The sequence below is a fragment of the Schistocerca serialis genome, chromosome 5 (assembly GCF_023864345.2).
Source record: "Schistocerca serialis cubense isolate TAMUIC-IGC-003099 chromosome 5, iqSchSeri2.2, whole genome shotgun sequence".
Classification (NCBI taxonomy): Eukaryota; Metazoa; Arthropoda; class Insecta; order Orthoptera; family Acrididae; genus Schistocerca; species Schistocerca serialis.
Window position 1 is genome coordinate 456104237 of NC_064642.1, and position 23752 is coordinate 456127988.

Genomic DNA, 23752 nt, shown 5'->3' on the forward strand with positions numbered 1-23752 from the left:
ACCGCAGCAGCCGCGTCGTTCCAGAGTGAAGCGCCTAGAACCGCTCGGGCACCGTGGCCGTCCGGAAATCCTTACAAGTCAATAAAGGATGATAGTTCATTGCAGCACTAAAGCACTTAATTAAAGACATAAATAAGCGACAAGCCACACTTAACACTAATTTTAACAAAAGGGAGCGAACGAAAATGAAACATGGATGGCATAACAGCCCCCTCTCCCCTCTCTTATAGATTAGTCCAAAGAACTGATGTAGATGCTTTAACTCACGTGTTGTAGGCAATACTAAAACAGCCGGCCGGTGTGGCCGAGCGGTTCTAGGCGCTACAGTCAGGAACCACGCGAACACTATGGTCGTAAGTTCGAATCCTGCCTCGGGCATTGGTGTGTGTGATGTTCTTAGGTTAGTTTAAGTAGTTCTAAGTTCTAGAGGACTGATGACCTCAGAAATTAAGTCCCATAGTACTCACAGCCATTTGAACCAACCAATTCTAAAACAACGAACACACCAACATGACTTAGAAGGCAGTTATACCCCAAAGCACACTATCACCATACGAGCCATCATGACTGAACGTCGCTAACACACAAGAACCTGCAGCAGCCTCGGCTCAGCACCATTCTAATGTCCCTGTGGTGGCTTACTCCAGACACACAGTCATGAGAAAATGGCAAGCCGCTACTGTTGAATCCACGGACGCGGTATTCGGTACACGGCCAAGAGGTAACGGAAGGCCAACAACATGTTCCCAATGTCTGTTGCTTCACAACATCCATGAAGCCCCCGTCGTCTGTGCGTGACAACGCGATGTTGCAGGCAACCAAAAGAGCCTGCCCAGCCGTGGCGGCTCCAACATAATCCACCGGCCGGCCGCTACACTAGGCGCTGCAGCGGACCATGTACTTGCTTCCTTGGTCACAGCCAGGATCGTGACTGATGCAGCGCCTCGGCCACAGATTACCAGTATCACAGTGTAATCGTGGCAAACCCTCCGAGAGAAGTACTGGCGCGGCTCAGTATTCATGCACTATAAGAGAAAGACTCACCACGTTGGAATAATCCCAACGGGACGGAAATCAGTAGATGTGCTGTGCATATAAGGACAAACAAATGATTACAATTTCAGAAAAAATAGGCTGATTTATACAAAAGAAAGAACTTCACAAACTGAGCAAGTTAACAACACATTGGTCCTCCTTTGGCCCTTATACAAGCAATTATTCAGCTTGTCATTGATTGAAAGAGTAGTTGGATGCCTGCCTGAGTGATATCGTGCCAATTTCTGTCAAACTGACTCGTTAGACGGCAAAATCCAGAGATGGTTGCAGGAACTTGCTCACAATATTTCAAACGTGCCCAATAGCGGAGAGATCCGGTGCTCTGGTGGAATTTTCAAATGTTACTGCCGTAAGTATACAGGGTGGTCCATTGATCGTGACCGGGCCAAATATCTCAAAAATACCGGCAAACGAAAAAACTACAAAGAACAAAATTTGTCTAGCTTGAAGGGGGAAACCAGATGGCGCTATCGTTGCCTCGTTAGATGGCGCTGCCATAGGTCGAACGGATATCAACTGCGTTTTTTTTAAAATAGGAACCTCCATTTTTTACTACGTATTCGTGTAGTACATAAAGAAATATGAATGTTTTAGTTGGACCACTTTTTTCGCTTTGTGACAGATGGCTCTGTAATAGTCACAAACATATGGCTCACAATTTTAGACGAACAATTGGTAACAGGTAGGTTTTTTAAATTAAAATGCAGAACGTAGGTACATTTGAACGTCTTATTTCGGTTGTTCCAATGTGATACATGTACCTTTGTGAACTTATCGTTTCTGAGAACGCATGCTGTTACAGCGTGATTACCTGTAAATACCACATTACTGCCATAAATGCTCAAAATGATGTCCGTCAACCTAAATGCATTTGGTAATGCGTCTAACGACATTCCTCTCAATAGCGAGTAGTTCGCATTTCGTAATGTTCGCACATGCATTGACAATGCGCTGGCGCATGTTGTCAGGCGTTGTCGGTGGATCACGATAGCAAATATCCTTCAACTTCCCCCACAGAAAGAAATCCGGGGACGTCAGATCCGGTGAACGTGCGGGCCATGATATGGTGCTTCGACGACCAAACCATCTGTCATGAGATATGTTATTCCATACCGCTTCAACCGCACGCGAGCAATGTGCCAGACATCCATCATGTTGGAAGTACATCGCCATTCTGTCATGCAATGAAACATCTTGTAGTAACATCGGTAGAACATTACGTAGGAAATCGGCATACATTGCACCATTTAGGTTGCCGTCGATGAAATGTGGGCCAATTATCCTTCCTCCCATAATGCCGCACCATACATTAACCCACCAAGGTCGCTGATGTTCCACTTGTCGCAGCCATCGTGGATTTTCCGTTGCCCAGTAGTGCATATTATGCCGGTTTACGTTACCGCTTTTGGTGAATGACGCTTCGTCGCTAAATAGAAAGCCTGCAAAAAATCTGTCATCGTCCCGTAATTTATCTTGCGCTCAGTGGCAGAACTGTACACGATTTTCAAAGTCGTCGCCATGCAATTCCTGGTGCATAGAAATATGGTACGGGTGCAATCGATGTTGATGTAGTATTCTCAACACCGACGTTTTTTAGATTCCCGAGTCTCGCTCATTTTGTCTACTACTGATGTGCGGATTAGCCGCGACAGCAGCTAAAACACCTACTTGGGCATCATCATTTGTTGCAGATCGTGGTTGACGTTTCACATGTGGCTGAACACTTCCTGTTTCCTTAAATAACGTAACTATCCGGCGAACGGTCCGGACACTTGGATGATGTCGTCCAGGATACCGAGCAGCATACATAGCACACGCCCGTTGGGCATTTTGATCACAATAGCCACACATCAACACGATATCGACCTTTTCCGCAATTGGTAAACGGTCCATTTTATCACGGGTAATGTATCACGAAGCAAATACCGTCCGCACTGGCGGAATGTTACGTTCAAAATGGTTCAAATGGCTCTGAGCACTATGGGACTTAACTACTGAGGTCATCAGTCCCCTAGAACTTAGAACTACTTAAGCCTAACTAACCTAAGGACATCACACACATCCATGCCCGAGGCAGGATTCGAACCTGCGACCGTAGCGGTCACGCGGTTCCAAACTGACGCGCTTAGAACCGCACGGCCACACCGGCCGGCCGGAATGTTACGTGATACCACGTACTTCTACGTTTGCGACTATTACAGCGCCATCTATCACAAAGCGAAAAAAGTGGTCCAACTAAAACATTCATATTTCTTTACGTACTACACGAATATGTAATAAAATGGGGGTTCCTATTAAAAAAAAAAGCTGTTGATACCCGTTTGATCTATGGCAGCGTCACCTAGCGGGCCAACCATAGTGCCATCTGGTTTCCCCCTTCAAGCTAGAATAGTTTCGTTCTTTGTAGTTTTTTCGTTTGATTCTTATTTCGTGAGATATTTGGCCCGGTCACTATCAATGGACCATCCCGTATACGGGAAGAGATAGGTCGGTAAAACTACCATTAGCAGTTAAATGATTGGACGTCCACGACTATTCACAGAACTTTGGGTTCGAAGACTTATCTGCCCTGTAAAGTAGAGTAGGTGGTGATATTTGGCGCTGAAACAGCAGAATTCGGGTGCACGAACAAGTGTTTCGGAGCACATCGTTCATCTTTTATTGTTGAACATGGAGCTCCGCAGCTCTCTACCCCCTCGTGTTGACATATTGACATTAAGACATTGTCAGTTACGAATGCAGTGAGTACGGGACCGTCGAAATTCGACCGTCGATTAATGGAAGCGAGTCGGCTCTTCGGGAGAATCATATTTCTGCTACGCTAGGTCCATGGTCGTCTCCACAAACGCCGACAACGAGGTGAATGCCGGCTCGAAACGCGGAGCGCGCCACGGGCGCAGGCTGGTGGGCAGTATGGGAGACATTCTCCTGCTCTTGCATGGGACCTGTGGTAGTAATCTAAGACACTCTGCAGCTCCGAAAAACACCTGTATCCCCTCAAGCTTGAAGTCTTTCCGACGGAGATGTCATATTTCAGTGGTATAATTGTCAGTGTCTCTGAGCCAGAACTGTGCTACAATGGTTTGAGGAGCATTAAAGTGAACTAATATTGATGTCTCGGTGACCAAATTCCTGACTTCAAATAATTAATACAAAAGAATGACCCTGAATAAGAAGCAATCCTGACAATAACCTATACATCTCATTAAGCACTTACCTAACAAATATCTTCATTACGCGAACTGCTGCAATACAACGAGCGTCAATACTGGCAGCTAAATAAAAGATTCTAACTACTAAAGTCACTAACTACTAATAGGCATGTGGTTAGCAACGGAAAGATTTTGTTGCAAACCAAATAATGTATTTTGTACCTTCAAAATGTGACATTCAGTTCAAACACGAATATAAATCGTCATTGACATCCAGTATAAAGACATATAATCATGACTAATTTTCTGTCTGCAAGTCAGATACTTCCAGATCGTTAGCCTGCGCTAATACTTCAGACCTCTACCCTCCATCAATGCTAACTTCTCACATCTAACATCCATCACTGCTGGCTGTTCACTTCCAACTGCCCGACAGTACTTCCCTCACTGCTGGCGACTAACTTCCAACTGCCCAACACTGCTGGCGATTAACTTCCAACAACGAGTCCAACCAGCCACAGAGTCTCTTACAAAGAAAGCGCAGTCAGAGATACAACGCAAAGCGCTACACAGCGCTGCCATAACAGAAGCAGCCCACTTGGCAATACCTACACAAACTTACCAACAAACTGTCGAATCCCTGATACGCAGAATCAGTGATGTATTCCCTTCCAAAGACGGACAAACAAGCCGTTAAGCGAGTAGTCATAATCTTTTGGCTCATCAGTGTACATTAACTGATTAATAGCTAGTGACGGTAAATCGTCTCTAGAGGAAATACATCTTGAATTCGTAGGCCTAGTGCAAGTACACCGAGCGAGGTGGAGCAATGGCTAAAACATTGGGCTCGTATTCAGAAGGGTGGCGATTAATATCTCAGTGTGGCTATACAGAGATAAGTTCTCCATGATTTCCCTAAACAGATTAAGGTAAATGCCAGGATAGTTACTTTAAACTGAGTTCCCTTCCCATTTTTCCTTAACCTGCGCTTGTGTTCCGTCTCTGATGAACCTGTAATCCTTCTATCCCTTTAATCGATACGGCAGAGAATGAGCTTCCAAACTAATCTATATCTACATCTGCATAGCGAGTCACAATCCACCGCGTGGCGCGTGGCGGAGTGCACCGTGTACCACTGTTATCATTTCCTTTCTTGTTCCACACTCAAAAAGATGGAGGGAAAAACGACTATGTATATGCCGCCGTATGAGCCGTATTTTTTTGTATCTTATCTTCATTGTCCTTACTCGCAATGTGTGTTGGAGGCAGTAGAACCGTTCTGCAGTTAGCTTCAAATGCCGGTTCACTAAATATTTTCAGTGGTGTTACTCGAACAGACTGTCACATTCCCTCATTCCCTCCAAGGATAGCCGGCCACGGTGGCCGAGCGGTTCTAGGCGCTTCAGTCTGGAACTACGCGACCTCTACGGTCGCAGGTTCGAATCCTGCCTCGGGCATGGATGTGTGTGATGCCCATAGGTTAGTTAGGTTTAAGTAGTTCTAAGTTTAGGGGCCCGATGAGCTCAGCTGTTAAGTCCCGTAGTGCTCAGAGCCATCTGAATCATTTGAACCTCCAAGGATACACATTTCAATTCCTGCAGCACGTCCATGACACTTAAGTGTTGTTTGAATATACGAGAAACAAATCTAACTGCGCGTCTGAGTTTCTTCGATGTCTTCCATTAATCCGAGCTTTTAGGAAACCCAAACACTCGAGCAGTACCCAAGAAAAGGTCGCACTAGCGCCGTACCTCCGGTCTCCTTTACAGATGAGCCATACTTCCCTAAAATTCGTCCGATAGATCGAAGTCGACCATCGTCTTTCCTACCGCAATCCTGAAATGGTCGTTCCATTTCATAATGCTCTGCAACGTTACGCCCAGATATTTAAAAGATAACAATGTCTTCCATCTTTTGTCTGTCAGTCTTGGAAATAGAAGGACGAAAACGGTCTATAGTTATTAATGAACTGAGGTTACTCTTCCTAAAAGCTGTTCTCGACGAGAAAGATTTATTTTTAGTTATTTATTTATTTTGAGATGAAAACGTCTATAGTTGTAGTCGACCTAATTTCATGAGTGACAAATCACCGTTAGATAATTAATAGACTAGTAACTCATAAAGAATGGTTGAGCCCATATGGCGTAGATCAGTTGTGTACATGTTTTTCGCGTGGTGTTTGTTTTGCTCGTGACGTCATTGTACCAGAGTAGGCGCACAAGCTTAGTTGTTACGAATTCCCTCTGTGTAAAGTTATATGTTGGTGAAGCGTGAAACTCGTATAGTTAGGACATGATATGAATAAAGTCCTTTTGAATAATAATGCACGTCATTATGAAAAATTAAAGAGGAACAACTAATATAAAAACAGTGGCTTTGGGCGATATACAACAAGTTTCTTCACAGTTCCGCTTCGAGCGGGAAGGTTCTTGTTTATTTTACTTGCCACAGCGTCACTTGTGTGGAGTTTTCCTCGTTAGTGTTGTTCTGTCTGCCGAGTGAGTCGTAGTGCTTCCGCTCCACTTTCACTATCTGTTTGTGTTCGTCCACCTGCAGCGCCGCCGGCCGCTCCGCTATGGCAATCATGGTTTCCACGTGTATTCCACGAAAAGCTACTGTGAGCTTTACTGTCAATAGAACAACGCGACACGTGCAACCCGGATCTTTAGAAATACACGATTGAAACTTCCTGGCAGATTAAAACTATGTGCCGGACCGAGACTCGAACTCGGGACCTTTGCCTTTCGAGGGCAAGTGCTCTACCAATCACTTGCCCGCGAAAGGCAGAGGTCCCGAGTTCGAGTCTCGGTCCGGCACACAGTTTTAATCTGCCAGGAAGTTTCATATCAGCCCACACTCCGCTGTAGAGTGAAAATCTCATTCTGAATACACGATTGGCTTGTCGTTACAATTCATGTGATCTCTGATCAGGTCCACACCGCTTATTTTGATGTAGACGAGCACGTGTTTTACGAGAAACTTATGGATCCCCTTCACGTTGATAGATTGCTGTTCGACATGGTTCTCAAGTTCCGTTCAAGTATCGCGATAATTCCGTTAGTATGGTGTCACTTGCAGACGCTGAAATCGAATATGCCAATGTTCGAGTTTTCAACCTCCCGCCGGAAGTTAATTTCAACTGTCTAAAGGACATATTGACTCCTTATGGTAACGTGAAAAACGTTTGTCGTGAACGCTGGTCTACTCAACACAGTTTACACCGTCTTAGTGGAACTCGTTCCGTGGAAATGCATGTCAAACGCAATATTCCATCACATATACCGCGTCCGTGTCATGTGTACTGGTCAAGAGGGAACCCGCTTCCTATGTAATGAAAGTTGACAGTTTCGGTCTATTTGTCCGCGGAGGGTTTTTGTATTAAAGCCGTCATTAGTGCAGCGTCGCAAATTGTCGGTTGTTGATCTTGTTCCTTCCACTCCCGCCGTCGGGTCTACTTCTGCTTCGGATTATAATGAACAGACAGTCAGTTCTGATAATCGTGTAAATGAATTTCCGCCTTTACCTCCGCGACAGGTTCAGAATCCCACTGGCCACAGGATAGAAGCTGCAACGGCGAAAAACAAGCGACGTCGCATTCAGGACGTTGATGGTGAGGATCTGGCGATGGCTTCTGCGCCAACGTCCTCCGCATCGATTGTGTCCCCTGCTCCTCTCGATGCTGCGATACCTCCCGTCCGTGGTACGGTGAGTGGCAAAGTTATCTCCAACATCTCTCCTGATCGCCAAGTGGCTCCTTCTGAGCTGCCTGTGTGTGGAGAGGGAATGGAGTCCCCCCCCCCCCCCCCCCCCTCTCCCTTTGTCCTTGTGTCCTCCGTAACAGTCTGAGACGATGAAATGTCCTGTTCCTTCGTTTTCAGCCGCCGACGGTTTCCTACATTTTCTTACTACAGCAATTCCCGAGGAGACTAAAATTAGCGACCAAGTATCACCTGTTGTATTGGTAGTTCCACAGAATGCTTCCGCCTTAGTCACTGGAACTGCATTATATGACCCTAGTTATGGTGGGGAGGAAGCTGTGCCACTGACCCCTCCAACACTTCCGTCTACAGAGGTCGCCATTCCACGTAACTGAGAGAAACAGCCTATACAACCTGACCGTAAGAAATCTAAGAAAAAAGGTTGCGATGACGGGGGTTCCGGCCCCCCGATGTCTGATTCCTCTGTTGATTCCGCGATGGACCTTGACTCTCAGCTGTCTGTCTAATTCTACTCGGAGTGATCAATGACCCAAGTCTACACGTTCCTTTCCTTAAACGTTAATCGTGTGGATCAGAACTGAGATTGGCTTCGCTTCGTCAGTTCATTTATGACTGATGTACGAACATAGTTTTCTTACTAGAGGTGTTATTTAGTAATTCGTCCTTACCTGGTTTTCGTATCATCTTTAATGTAGCACCAGAATGTTCTACGGGAACATCCTTATTCTTTCTCTAAGGTATTCCTATTGCTGAGGTGGAAATATTGGATTCTGACAGGGGCATCGATTGTCAACTTATTTATCTCACCTTGGTTCTTTTACATCTCCAATCTGGCACTAGTTGCGCAGTGGATCGTTCGCGTTTTTATGAAGAGGATATTGTTTACCTGTTGCGTAAGGGTCCTCCAGGTATTCTGTTGGGTGGTGATTTTAGCTGTGTATGGCGTCCAGCAGATCAATGTCCTAATTTTAATTTCGCTCGTGAATTACATTGACTGGTCCGCTCCTTACGCCTAGAAGACGTCTAGATACGTAAATACCCGACGTTAGTTAAATTCACCCACTTTACTGCGACTTCTAGAAGCAGTTCAGATAGGTTTTACTTATCAGACTGCCTGAGCGATAGTATTCTTAACGTTGAAGTCATCCCAGCCTCCTTTACGGATCACTGTGCTGTGGCCACAACTCTCAATCTTGAACGTCAACCAGTCAAATTGTTTCGTCTTCCGTGGATGTTAAAGTCGCTCACCTAGCAGACTCCTCTATCGATGACGTGATGCGAGTTGTATGGGAGCGTACTCTACGGTTCACTGGAAAATACTCTTCCACCCTTGACTGGTGGACACAGGTAACAAAACCGAGCCTCAGGCAAACTTTGATAATTTTCTATGCTGCCAAAGCGCGAGACTTTCGGAGAACTTTCGAATTTTACTATTCCATCCGACGTAAACTATATGCTGCTTCAGGTCACTCCCCTCTGCGAATTGCAGATGTCAGGCGTGTAAAATCAAAATTGTTTACCTTGAAGAAAATACAAATGGAAGGTGCGAAAATCCGATCGAAGCCACGTTCATTGGCGACGGAAGAACTGACTTCCTTATATCATTTGCTTCGGCATCAGACCCGTCGCCGACGCGCTTGTGTTCATTCTCTCACGACAAATAATGGACGTATCGCAACGGCGCAAGCTGATACAGTGCGTATCTTACACAAGTACTATGCAGACATCTACGATATCGATGAGCCCGACGAAACCTTTTAGGACCCACCTGTCAGCATCTTGTATACGGCAATTACACCTGAACATAATGCAACGCTCTTAGCATATTTTCAGCCTGAGGAAGTTTACAAACTTCTCGTGGAATCGCCCTCTCAAAAGTCCTCTTTCAAAGTGGGTAAAATTGTTTTAATCACGAAACGCACTGGACCGGCTGCCCCCGATAGCCTTCGCCCACTTACTTTGTTAAACTTTGATTATAAGACTGTGCGAGGGCAGTTAACAGTGGCATGTCGCCTCTGATGGGAACGGTTGTTGCAAAACATCAAAGCTGCTTACCTGGTCGTACCATTCTTACCCCTATAGTCGAATGTCGTGACGTGGTTTCTGTTGCTGCTGTAACGTCCGTCCCTTGTGCCCTTGCTTTTCTAGACTTCAAAAAAGGCATTTGATCGTGTTAATCACTGCTTCGGATTCTGGAGGCAGTTGGTTTCACTGTTGACACACGGCGAGTTCTCTCAATTCTGTTTACGGGTATTTCGGCTTCGGTAGTTGTTAATGGCCAATTGATGCCCCCAATAAATATCCGTAGGGGAGCGCCTCAAGGAAGCCCGCTATCAATGACTTTGTTTGTGTTGTCTCTGGAGTCCCTACTTCGGATGCTAGAATCCCAGCTGACAGGTTGGACGATTTCCGGCGGGACTATAGCTGTTCGTGCATACGCAGATGACACGATGGCTCTACTTCGCAATCCTGCTGAGATACCTAGTTTGCAGACTGTGATTTTTGTCGGAGTTAGGGTGAAAAACTTTTTTTTTTTTTTTTTTTTTTTTTTCTACTGACTGGTTTGATGCGGCCCGCCACGAATTCCTTTCCTGTGCTAACCTCTTCATCTCAGAGTAGCACTTGCAACCTACGTCCTCAATTATTTGCTTGACGTATTCCAATCTCTGTCTTCCTCTACAGTTTTTGCCCTCTACAGCTCCCTCTAGTACCAAGGAAGTCATTCCCTCATGTCTTAGCAGATGTCCTATCATCCTGTCCCTTCCCCTTATCAGTGTTTTCCACATATTCCTTTCCTCTCCGATTCTGCGTAGAACCTCCTCATTCCTTACCTTATCAGTCCACCTAATTTTCAACATCCGTCTATAGCACCACATCTCAAATGCTTCGATTCTCTTCTGTTCCGGTTTTCCCACAGTCCATGTTTCACTACCATACAACGCTGTACTCCAGACGCACATCCTCAGAAATTTCTTCCTCAAATTAAGGCCGGTTTTTTATATTAGTAGACTTCTCTTGGCCAGAAATGCCTTTTTTGCCATAGCGAGTCTGCTTTTGATGTCCTCCTTGCTCCGCCCGTCATTGGTTATTTTACGGCCTAGGTAGCAGAATTCCTTAACTTCGTTGACTTCGTGACCATTAATCCTGATGATAAGTTTCTCGCTGTTCTCATTTCTACTACTTCTCATTATCTTCGTCTTTCTCCGATTTACTCTCAAACCATACTGTGTACTCATTAGACTGTTCATTCCGTTCAGCAGATCATTTAATTCTTCTTCACTTTCACTCAGGATAGCAATGTCATCAGCGAATCGTATCATTGATATCCTTTCACCTTGTATTTTAATTCCACTCCTGAATCTTTCTTTAATTTCCATCATTGCTTCCTCGATGTACAGATTGAAGAGTAGGGGCGAAATGCTACAGCCTTGTCTTACACGCTTCTTAATACGAGCACTTCGTTCTTGATCGTCAACTCTTATTATTCCCTCTTGGTTGTTGTACGTATTGCATATGACCCGTCTCTCCCTATAGCTTACCCCTACTTTTTTCAGAATCTCGAACAGCTTGCACCATTTTATATTGTCGAACGCTTTTTCCAGGTCGACAAATCCTATGAAAGTGTCTTGATTTTTCTTTAGCCTTGCTTCCATTATTAGCCGTAACGTCAGAATTGCCTCTCTCGTCCCTTTGCTTTTCCTAAACCCAAACTGATCGTCACCTAGCGCATTCCAATTTTCTTTTCCATTCTTCTGTATATTATTCTTGTAAGCAGCTTCCATGCATGAGCTGTTAAGCGGATTGTCTCATATATTCTACACACCAACGCGAATATTCGTTTTGTTGCCACTTCCCCCAATGATTTTAGAAATTCTGATGGAATGTTATCTATCCCTTCTGCCTTATTTGACCGTAAGTCCTCCAAAGCTCTTTTAAATTCCGATTCTAATACTGGATCCCCTATCTCTTCTAAATCGATTCCTGTTTCTTCTTCTATCACATCAGACAAATCTTCACCCTCACAGAGGCTTTCAATGTATTCTTTCCACCTATCTGCTCTCTCCTCTGCATTTAACAGTGGAATTCCCGATGCACTCTTAATGTTACCACCGTTGCTTTTAATGTTACTAAAGGTTGTTTTGACTTTCCTGTATGCTGAGTCTGTCCTTCCGACAATCACATCTTTTTCGATGTCTTCACATTTTTCCTGCAGCCATTTCGTCTTAGCTTCCCTGAACTTCCTATTTATTTCATTCCTCAGCGACTTGTATTTCTGTATTCCTGATTTTCCCGGAACATGTTTGTACTTCCTCCTTTCATCAATCAACTGAAGTATTTCTTCTGTTACCCATGGTTTCTTCGCAGCTACCTTCTTTGTACCTATGTTTTCCTTCCCAACTTCTGTGATGGCCCTTTTTAGAGATGTCCATTCCTCTTCAACTGTACTGCCTACTGCGCTATTCCTTATTGCTGTATCTATAGCGTTAGAGAACTTCAAACGTATCTCGTCATTCCTTAGTACTTCCGTATCCCACTTCTTTGCGTATTGATTCTTCCTGACGAATGTCTTGAACTTCAGCCTACTCTTCATCAGTACTATATTGTGATCTGAGACTATATCTTCTCCTGGGTACGCCTTACAATCCATTATCTGATTTCGGAATCTCTGTCTGACCATGATGTAATCTAATTGAAATCTGCCCGTATCTCCCGGCCTTTTCCAAGTATACCTCCTCTTCTTGTGATTCTTGAACAGGGCATTCGCTATTACTAGCTGAAACTTGTTACAGAACTCAATTAGTCTTTCTCCTCTTTCATTCCTTGTCCCAAGCCCATATTCTCCTGTAACCTTTTCTTCTACTCCATCCCCTACAACTGCATTCCAGTCGCCCATGACTATTAGATTTTCGTCCCCCTTTACATACTGCATTACCCTTTCAATATCCTCATACACTTTCTCTGTGTGTTCATCTTCAGCTTGCGACGTCGGCATGTATACCTGAACTATCGTTGTCGGCGTTGGTCTGCTGTCGATTCTGATTAGAACAACCTGGTCACTGAACTGTTCACAGTAACACACCCTCTGTCCTACCTTCCTATTCGTAACGAATCCTACACCTGTTATACCATTTTCTGCTGCTCATAACGAATCCTACACCTGTTATACCATTTTGTGCTGTTGTTGATATTACCCGATACTCATCTGACCAGAAATCCTTGTCTTCCTTCCACTTCACTTCACTGACCCCTACTACATCTAGATTGAGCCTTTGCATTTCCCTTTTCAGATTTTCTAGTTTCTCTACCACGTTCAAGCTTCTGACATTCCACGCCCCGACTCGTAGAACGTTATTCTTTCGTTGATTATTCAATCTTTTTCTCATGGTAACCTCCCCCTTGGCAGTCCCCTCCCGGAGATCAGAATGGGGGACTATTCCGGAATCTTTTGCCAGTGGAGAGATCATCATGACACTTCTTCAAGTACAGGCCACATGTCCTGTGGATACACGTTACGTGTCTTTAATGCAGTGGTTTCCAGTGCCTTCTGCATCCTCATGTCGTTGATCATTGCTGATTCTTCCGCCTTTAGGGGCAATTTCCCACCCCTAGGACAAGAGAGTGCCCTGAACCTCTATCCGCTCCTCCGCCCTCTTTGACAAGGCCGTTGGCAGAATGAGGCTGACTTCTTATGCCGGAAGTCTTCGGCCGCCAATGCTGATTATTTATCAAAATTTAGGCAGTGTCGGGGATCAAACCCGGGACCGTAGACGTTTTGATTATGAATCAAAGACGCTACCCCTACACCACAGGCCCATATTAATTAAGGTAAATGCAATCTTCTTCCCTTGCGACGATTTGATGACGCGGTTGATCCATGGACAACTACAGTGCATCGGCATACGTCTCTCGGTATTATCACTGATCGTTGTCCACTTAAAATGGCGACACTCAATTGGAAGTCCGTTATGGAAAAAATTCAGGGAGCGATAATAGATCATGAAAGGCGTTCTCTTACTCCGCTCCAGAAAGTCCCAATGCTGGGTACATGTGTTTTATGCGAAGCTTATTACATGGCCCAGGTTTATCCGCTTCCCTCGATGATGGCGAAGAAACTACAACAATTGTCTGGTCGTTTCTTATGGAAGAGACATATACTTCGTTTACGGTATGGGGTGATCACGAAGCCTCGTTCCATTGGGGGGTTAGGCCCGACTGATGTACGAGGGAAGACACAGATGCATTATGTGCAGCGTACTGTTTTGACACTGACTCAAGAAACTCACACATTCTCGTCTCATGTATTTCTCCTCTGTGTCCGTCCTGCTAGTCTTGGGACCCCTGTGGATGTTAGCAAAAAAAGAAAAAAAAAGTCCAGTGCGAGCCGGGTGACGTAGCCGCGTGGTCTTAGGAGTCTTGTCACGGTTCGCGCGGCTTTCCCCGTCGGAGGTTCAAGTCAAGTCCTCCTTCGGGCACGGGTGTGTGTCTTGTTCTTAGCGTAAGTCACCTTGAGTTAGACTAAGTTGTGAGTAAGCCTAGGGTCCGATGACCTCAGCAGTTTGGACCCATAAGACCTTATCACAAATTTCCAATTTTCTTTGTGCAAGCTGTGGACTTAGTTTTCCTACTTCCTGTCTAGTCTTATAGGATGACAGTGCCTAGTGCCCAAAGATGTCTGCGGAATCCTACTCACTTAAACGAGGACCACTCAGTCTCGCTCCAGGCTACTGTTGACCTTGCACGTTAGACAGGCGCATGTAATGTAGTTGAAAAGGACGAAAGACTGAAGTTTAATGTCACTGGATGCATAGCATGAGGACTGGAGAAGGAAGGGAGAAGGATTCAGAACACAGATGCGTTGTTGAAGATACCTTCACGTTATTCAACCCATCTGATGTAGGACTTGAATTCCACTTTTTGCGATTATGAATCCAAAATAGGAGCGAATACTAACAGACTGAAGCAGTGGATAGAATCATAGGAGTGTTCACTAACACCTCAGTTTGAAGAAAGGTATAGGCAAAGATTCACTTCCAGTGACGATGTGGCATCTTATTTAATCTGTCAGCGATGGAAAGTTGGTGTTAACACGATACATAGTCAGAACATTACAGTGATTAGGAAGAAAGTTTTGTATGAGGTGAACTTCAAAATACATGGTTGTGTGGCTGTACGTCGTGTTGGAAGTACTGTGAAGTCATTTACAGGTTGACGCTTGGAAAATACGAATGGAGGCCTGGAGCTGTTACAGTGTTGAGGTTCATGTAACTGACAGTCAGCCACAACGATCCTGTGCTTGCTTCGTTACAGCATGTAGCTGCGAAGAAAAGTCTGCGTACGATCGTCAACATAAATAACTGCCAATAAATAGATGCGAAATACGCGAAAGGATAAGTCATCAGCTATCGCACGTTCTTCAAAGCTCCATCACAGTAAGTACACCATTCTGGGAGATAGAAAGATATTTCGTACGCTGGTACATCAGAAAGTAGGTTACACGCTGCGCAATAAGAATGGCGCATTGCCAGAAGACTGTAGATGCTTCAAGTGTCCCGCAGACACAGTTCTGCTGCCGTGCGGTTAGCAGATCCAGCACATAGTGCGAGTGCAGTGACACGGAAACTGGAAGCGCCATCCAAAGTTGAAGTAGCCGGAGAGCGCGAAATTACACACAGATTCACCACGAAATCTCGGCAGCATGAGGACCAAACGCAGTGTCGAGTTTAGCTGCAATGAAATGGTACCAACGATTTGCCCAGAGCCGCAAAAGACGTGGGTAATACTGATCGGGAAGGAAAGCCATCGACACAGCCGACAAACGGCAGTGTTCAGTCGTATCTTCTAAGATGGCGTTCATTGGTTATGTCTTCTTCTGTGATTGATTTTGTCCTGTAGCCTATCCTCATCGCATATGTTGCAGCACGATACCTGATGGTGATGTCGATTAGAAAGACGCTCAAGAATAAGACTTCTAGAGATGCAGTTGTAAAGCGCCGAGTAACCGTGGGAGCACACACCTCACAGTAATTATGTTTGTCGCCAGAAGGCGCTTATGTGCACATATGCTTGCCCCAAATCGTGCAACGGAGGTACATTGCGATGTGTGTTAGTGAAAGTCTCTACTCTGTGGTGTAGTAGTTTTTCGGCATTGTCTGCTGTAGCTTGTGTGTGGGCCCCGGATGAAAGTCCTAGTAAGCCTGTCACTAGTTTTCGTACAAAGTGCTTGTTTCCATGTTCACCGATGGTCTTCTAATGAGTCTTCCTTGTAAAGCGTTTCGGTTGGAGCAACAGTCACTTTATTTTATGTACATCTAGACTGCTCCTCCAGCTGTGCTCTGGAGTTTGCCGACACTACCACCAGCCTATGTGATGATTTCATCATCGGCGCACTCAGTGCTGTCAACGAGATGTACGAGGGTTGTCCAGAAAGTAATGCACCGCATTTTTTTTCAGCCGAAAACAATGCTTCTAATGCGAAATGTTACGTATGTATTATTTGAAGTCTCTTGAGTGAGCGCGACAAGTTTCCGTCTCTTCCGACAGATAGCGTAGCTGCAAGACAGTTTCAAAATGGCGTCTGTAGGTGGTGTATGTTACAAGCAACGTGCCGTTATTGAGTTCCTCATTACAAAGAAAAAAATGTGTGGAATATTCATAAACCCTTGTGCAAAGTCTATGGAGCATCTGCTGTCGACGGAAGTGAAGTTAGTAGCTGGGCACAGAGGATGAGGTCGCCAGAAGCCGGTTCGGCGGAGCTCTACGATTTGCAGCAGTCAGGGAGACCATCCACGGCTGTCGCATGTTGCAGAGAGCTAATGTCATTCGCGACTTCCGGCCATTAAAGGAAGCCATTCATGGAAGACATTTTGAGGGCGATGAGGAGGTGATTCACACAGTGAAGTAATGGCTCCGCCACCAGAACAAGGATTGGTACCGACAGGGCGTACACGCCCTTCTTTTGCGCTGGAGGAAGACCATAGAACGGGATGGAGACTACGTGAAAAAATAGGTTGTATAGATAAAACACCATTCTTTCGCGTGTGTAATTCTCACTATGTTCAATAAAGAACTGCTGAAGAAAAAAAATACGGTGCATTACTTTCTGTGCAACCCTTGTAATTGGGGGCTATATTGCTAGGTATCGAAAGACAGACCTAAATACCAATCCTTCTGGTCCTCTCTTAGTGAACAACGCTGATCCTACAGTAATTCCGTATGCTTTCGTAAAGGGTGACTGAAAACCACAGCTCCCTAAGATGCCCGAACATCTAAGGCCATCAAACTTTTTTTTTTAAAAAAAAATTCTTTATTCAAACCAGTAATATCATACATGATAACCCTGATAACTCTCCACCTCATAAATTAGTGGATCTTGAGATATTCAATACATTCATAATATTTAGCAGCATTTACTAATTCTAATTTTAACCTTCTTATATGCTACAGGATATGAGATGTTAGTTATTCAATGGGTAAGAACTAGTCTCTAAACTCTAATCTAACTATTCTGGAAGCTACCTTCTGCAGCGTTACAGGCGTGCCAGTTGTTGTATAAACCTACTATGTGGCCATGCCCACCGAGCTAATCCCAGTGGGCGTGCCCCTGGCACCGGGCTGGCCTTTACAGAAAATCGCTGCAGGTACTGTTTGAGGGTATCCTACTCTACTTTCTACTAGCATTGTCAAATACGCCTGCGATATCTATCACTATAGCTATTACTTATTTCCAATCTGTGTTGTCCACTATGCATCGCGTCGTCAATGGGGACTTCAATATGGATTTTGGAAAAACAAGTGGCAGATTCTCCCTGTGTGACTACAGCCCGTCACACAGAAGGCGTTACCAGACATTAGCAACTGCGTTCAGTAAGAAAGTTGGCTGACATGATTTTGGATCGGCTACGTTTTTATCCAGTGTGTTTGCTACTTTTTACGCTGAGGATATTTCCCCCAGCCATAGAGCCTGGTTTAGTACTGAGTACCGACAGTAGGATAATAAGCTTCCATGAAATCGTAAAATCATAATGTATCATTAGCAGAAGTATGTATTATTATTCATAGTAAATATTTACAATTCTTTGGAGACATGCAATATTCGCGAATAAATCATTCTATAGTAAGAGAGCATCTCAGAGGGTTGTGAGGCCTGAATACTCTTATTCTTTATCGTTTCAGACGTACATTATTGTATACCGATTCCGGGTGATGATAGAATATGTAAATAATGGACTGCAGATTATTGATAACTACTGACTACGCTCCCCATTCATGCCACACAGTCTGCATTATGGATCGTCCTATTACTGTTAATCGCTGTCACACAACGTAACAAGAAGATGAGCAATTGGATCTCATTACGGCAGACTGACATATAAAAGTTACTGTATGACCGTGCTACGTGAGACCACTTGCAATGCACAAATGCCGTAAATGGAAATTATGTGTGAATACCTTTTGATGTCCACTAGAGGTTTCACGTTAGCGAGGCACAACGCATTCGCTGGACATCTCTATACGGCGAGAAACTGAATTGAATTTCCCAGAAATTTCCGACGTCATTGCCGCCATCGCCCTCGTGTGAAACAGAAGATAAGCTTCTGTCAGCAACGGCTCATTTGCTGAGTTCATGTCAAACAACGGAATGTGGTGAACGAAAACTTCTTCGCGGTGGGAAAAGCGGATATCTGCTTCTTTTATTCACGCTAATTTGATATTGTTTTGGCTAAATGCTTATATCTCATTCTTATGCATGAACACGACGAAAGGCGGATGAGCTTCAAAAAGATTCGTGATCTACACCAAGCGTTACGTTCCATAGACAACGAGACGAATTCGCTATGCCCAACACGACATTAAACAGTTGATTGAAGCAAACACACATTCTTATACAGGTGATATTGTAGGGATTTAGATATGCACCTTCATTTATTTTCTCAACTAAAGTTATATATTGATACGAAAGTACTATCAGGATTTGAGGATAATGTTTCTGGTATTGGAAGTCAGGAGTACTGCATTGTATTAAAGGATTATGTGAGGAAGTTCAAGAAGTTAGAAGCAATTAAAATGCAGCAAGTGATTCTTAAAAAATTGAGAGCATGTTTTCTCTTCTTCCCTCATTCTGTAGTTTATACAGAATTATTTTTTGATGGACAGTACGAAGGAAGAAGAGAAAACATTTGGAAATGTTATAACATGAAAAGTGTTCAAGTGGGTGTGCATGGCACTGTTTCTCTTTACCCCGAGTGACTGTGTCACTTTTCATTGCCTTAATGACCGTTGAACTATCCTGGGGACGGGAAACATTCAGTGAGCAGTTCGAATGTCTGCGGAAGAATGGCATCCCATTCATCTTCAAGAGACGAAGCTGTGATGTTGAACGCTCGAGTCTAAAGTGAAGTAGAAGTTCTGACCCCTCGAAAAAGTCTTCCGTCGGAGTCAGATCGGGACTCTGCGCAGGCCAGCCCATTCAGGAATGAAAATGTCCAAAAACCATTGTCTCACAGGTGCTGCATTACGGCAGGGCACATTGTCGTAAAGATACAATCATCGTCTGCGTGCTGTTCCTCTGCAGTACTCAGTACACAATAATACATAATATGTACACATCCTTGCGCATTTAGCGTTTTCTTAAGTGCAATAAGGCGTCCACACCCTAACCGCCAGAAACAACACCTCATCCCTACCTCACCGTTGGCACCTCAAGTAATGACCGGTATCGTTCGCGGGGCATTCTTTAAACTCAGACCCCTCCGTTTGATTGGCACAGGTTATAGCGTTATTCGCCGCTCTATATCACTCGTTCCAAGTCATCTATTGTCCAGTAACGTCGCTCTTTACGCCACCTTAAATGTCACTTAGAAATGCGTGATTCACGAAGAGCTGCTCGACCACTGTACCACATTCATCTCAACTTACTACACACAGTAAATGTGCTAGCTGAGCCGTGCACGGCTCGTGTTCATGCCATTTATTGTTTATCATCTCCTATTACTATACTGCCACCTTGTTTTCTTATTCCATTTACTGGCTTCACTAACTTCCTGCCCTACTTGCCCGTGAGCGGCAGCAGCAGCGCGTATCGATAAGTGCACTGTCGTACCATCTCTGGAACGAGCGATAGTATTTCCGGGTCGTCGCGTGTCTGACTAGTCATTTCGGGACGGACCAGCAGTGCAGTCGGGACGGAGCAGCAGTGAAGTCGGGGACGGAGCGCCGGTGAGGCTCCGACAGCCAGTGCTCGCCGACCGCTGGCGTCATACATGAACTGTCCGACGGAGTGAGATTGGAACGGGACGACCGTTGGTTGGTCGTCTCATCGGCCGACGTATATTTGCTCCTTTCACCGTTTCCGGGCCTGGGAGTCGGTAGGTTGGCGTGGAACAGCGAAGAAGTCTCTGCTGGACGTACTTTGGCCGCGGACGGTGTCGGAGTTTGTGAGGCTGTTCCCATTGCTACGAGGTCCGTGGCTCACCGATTGTGTGTTTGTGAAGTCGGGGACGGAGCGCCGGTGAGGCTCCGACAGCCAGTGCTCGCCGACCGCTGGCGTCATACATGAACTGTCCGACGGAGTGAGATTGGAACGGGACGACCGTTGGTTGGTCGTCTCATCGGCCGACGTATATTTGCTCCTTTCACCGTTTCCGGGCCTGGGAGTCGGTAGGTTGGCGTGGAACAGCGAAGAAGTCTCTGCTGGACGTACTTTGGCCGCGGACGGTGTCGGAGTTTGTGAGGCTGTTCCCATTGCTACGAGGTCCGTGGCTCACCGACCCTGGACACGAAAGTTGAGTTTTGATCTAATTGATCAGCAAGTCAAGACTGTTCACATTGTGTAGTTTGGAGTTCGATGTCGGCTGTTGGTTTTCAAGTTGGAAAATTTTAGCAACCCTCCGGTGGAGTTTCACTGTGTTTGGTTATTTGAATTGAAGTGCACCAGAGGAATCTTCTGCCTTGTGGCCGTTACCGTTCCGGTTACCTGCCCTGGGCGTTGACGTAAAATTTCGGGCAGTGTAGTTTCCTCGTCGTGTTGTTGCTGTCCAGTAGTGTGTAGTTAGACAGCTCCATGTATGATTGGTTGTGGGCGCCAATATCTTCTACGTTATTCCGTTGAACTCCCTGTTGTGCCCTGCTCGGGTGAGGTGGAAGTTATCCTGTTGGTGGGTCCGCTGACTGTCGGTCGGTTGGGTTGTCGTCGGATCGTGAATGGTTGGCCCGACTGGCTGTCTCACCTACGCTAGCGTTAGTTTTTGAATTCCAGGCCGACCCTCGAACATCTGAGCGCCCTTCGGTGTACTGCCTTCTTTTTATTTCTTCTCGTTGCTTGTACTTGTATGGGTTCTAGCCGATTTAAAAAAAATTAAGGTTGTTTTACCCTTAAGGCGTAAGATTGTTTAAGCCTTCAGCCTAAAGAACTGTTTCACGTAAGACCTTTGGCATTTTAAAGGTTTTAACGTTGATGAATTTTCAGTGTAGGGGCTTCAGCCGATTTTGAGTATGAGTTGTTTTTCTCTTAAGGCCTTCAGCCTAAATTAAAGAATTGTTTCACGTAAGGCCTTTGGTATTTAAAAAAATTAATGTTATGGAGTTTTAAGTATTAGGTCTTCAGCCGATTTGAATTTAACTTGTTTGCTCTTGAAGTGTCTGATTCTTTTGGCCTTCAGCCCAACTAAGGAACTGTTTTAAGATAAGGCTTTGCCTTTTAAATTTATGATTATGCTTACGTGTTAAGTTATTGGCCTTCAGCCGTTTTTAAATCAAAGTGGCTTTCAGCTGGTAATTAAGTCCCAAAGATTAAAGCTGCGTGCTTAAAAAAATTTTTTTAGGGCTCTTGTAATGTTTGATCAAATAATAAAGTTGTATGTTCGAGTGTAACTGACAGCCCCTTAGTTTGGCCCCTTTCCACAATTTAAACTACCTGTGCTCTCCTGCGGGTTTAGCTGGGCGTCTCATTCGCTATGCTGCTGGTAGCACTTTGCAACTCACAGGTGACTCCTTCCGTTGATTTCATGCGATTTTTTACAGTCGCCTTCCGCAATGGCTGACGGTTGTTGTCTTTCAGTACATCAGGTCTGGCTGGTCTTTGCTTAGCTGTGGGTGTTCCTTCGCGTTTCCAATTCACAGTCACATCATCAACAGTCGATGTAGTAGTTTCAAAAGGTTTGAAATGTCCCTGATGGATTTATCACTTAAGTGGCATCCAACAAGTAGTTCACGTTCGAAGTGACGGAGCTCTTCCAACATAACCATTCTGTAATTACTGCTTCTCTTGTGACAGAAGAGTGCTCTCTATCTCTTTTTATGCTGGTGCGTCCACCTCTAGTGACATCCGGATGTCATTTTCGCCTTACACAGGGTGTTCGGATACTTTTGATACTTTGGCGGCCGCGCGTGTTGCACTACGCATCAGAACATGTGTGGTATTTGTCTGGAGCGATTTAGGGAAATTACGAGAGACCTATATCTGCGTGGTCGAACGCGGATTTTAATCGTCGTCTTCCCAAATGCGAGTCCAATCTGCTAAATGCTGCGCAACATCTATCGGTCTGATGGCAGTACATGATGGCGAAAAAGGGGAATAGTGGCATGTTTACAGGGCTGGAGTCAGTTTTCCAAACGGACTGGAGTCAGTTATCCGAAGGGAGTTAGTGCAAGGGGTGTAGCAAGTTCATGGTTCTGGGTTCAATAGTGGGGGTCCTCAATGCATGTAAGTTTGAAGAGTAAAATTATGTTTATGTTAGAGAACACTATACAGTAGAGATCAACCGAATAAGCCAGTGCACTTGATAAGATGCTGACACATTTGGGACGATAGAGCTTTTATTTATTTATTGCAGTCGTAAAACTTGCCCTTCTGTGCGGACAAAGCAGGTCATACAATACATTTGGTACATTGCAAAGTCTCTGCGTAATAGTATACATTTCATTTTTGATTAGCTCTAATGTTGTATTAAACTATGTAGCTTGCTCTCTCCAGCCTTTCTGATTTAGATTTGCCGTGGTTTTTCTACACCATCTTAGGCAATTGTCGGGCTGGACGCTCCATAACGGTTACGGCCGATCATCTGCCCTACCCTGTTGAAGAATAATTAAGTGTATGTACAGCTTTGAGATATTTATTTTCATTGTATTGTGTTGACAAATCTTGTGTCATTATAAGATGATCTTTGGATGAGTGAATGCATAAGAGGGAAATAAATAAATATAGCGTAAAACTGATGTAATAAGGTTCGAACAGTAGCTATATGAAAAGTCAGTGGTTGTCATTTAAACTGTCGAAATACTTATACATTTAAAAATGAAGTTTTAGTAGTAATAATAAACAAAAGCTAATGAAAATTTTTAAGTATACCTCCATCGCGAATGGTACTGTTTATATATGTATATATGTTTCGATAATATTCACTGAATAAAAAGGTTTAAGACATGAAGATAAGCCTTAGTTCCGACACTAAATTTTCTTGTATTCCTTGGTTCACCGATCTGATACCCTCAGTAATCCAATAAAGAGAAGGCTCTTATGCTGTTAACGAGCTCTGGACTTAATAGGATAAAGAATGCGAAAGACGAGCCAACAGCGAAACCCTTTTTCGCATCCAGCGTACTCTCCGTACTCTGGCGCCACTACGCCTATCATACAGGAAATCAGTCTAACTACCTCCGATCTGGGCCAACAGGATTTATGTTACACACGGGTGACACCTAACCGATGTGACATAATAACTGAATATAATTATAAGGACGGTTAAACAAGCTCAAGATCTCATACTCGTGCCAAACCCAGAAGTCTAGATTCCAGGTTTGAGAATGAAACTCCGTCGCTTAATTTCC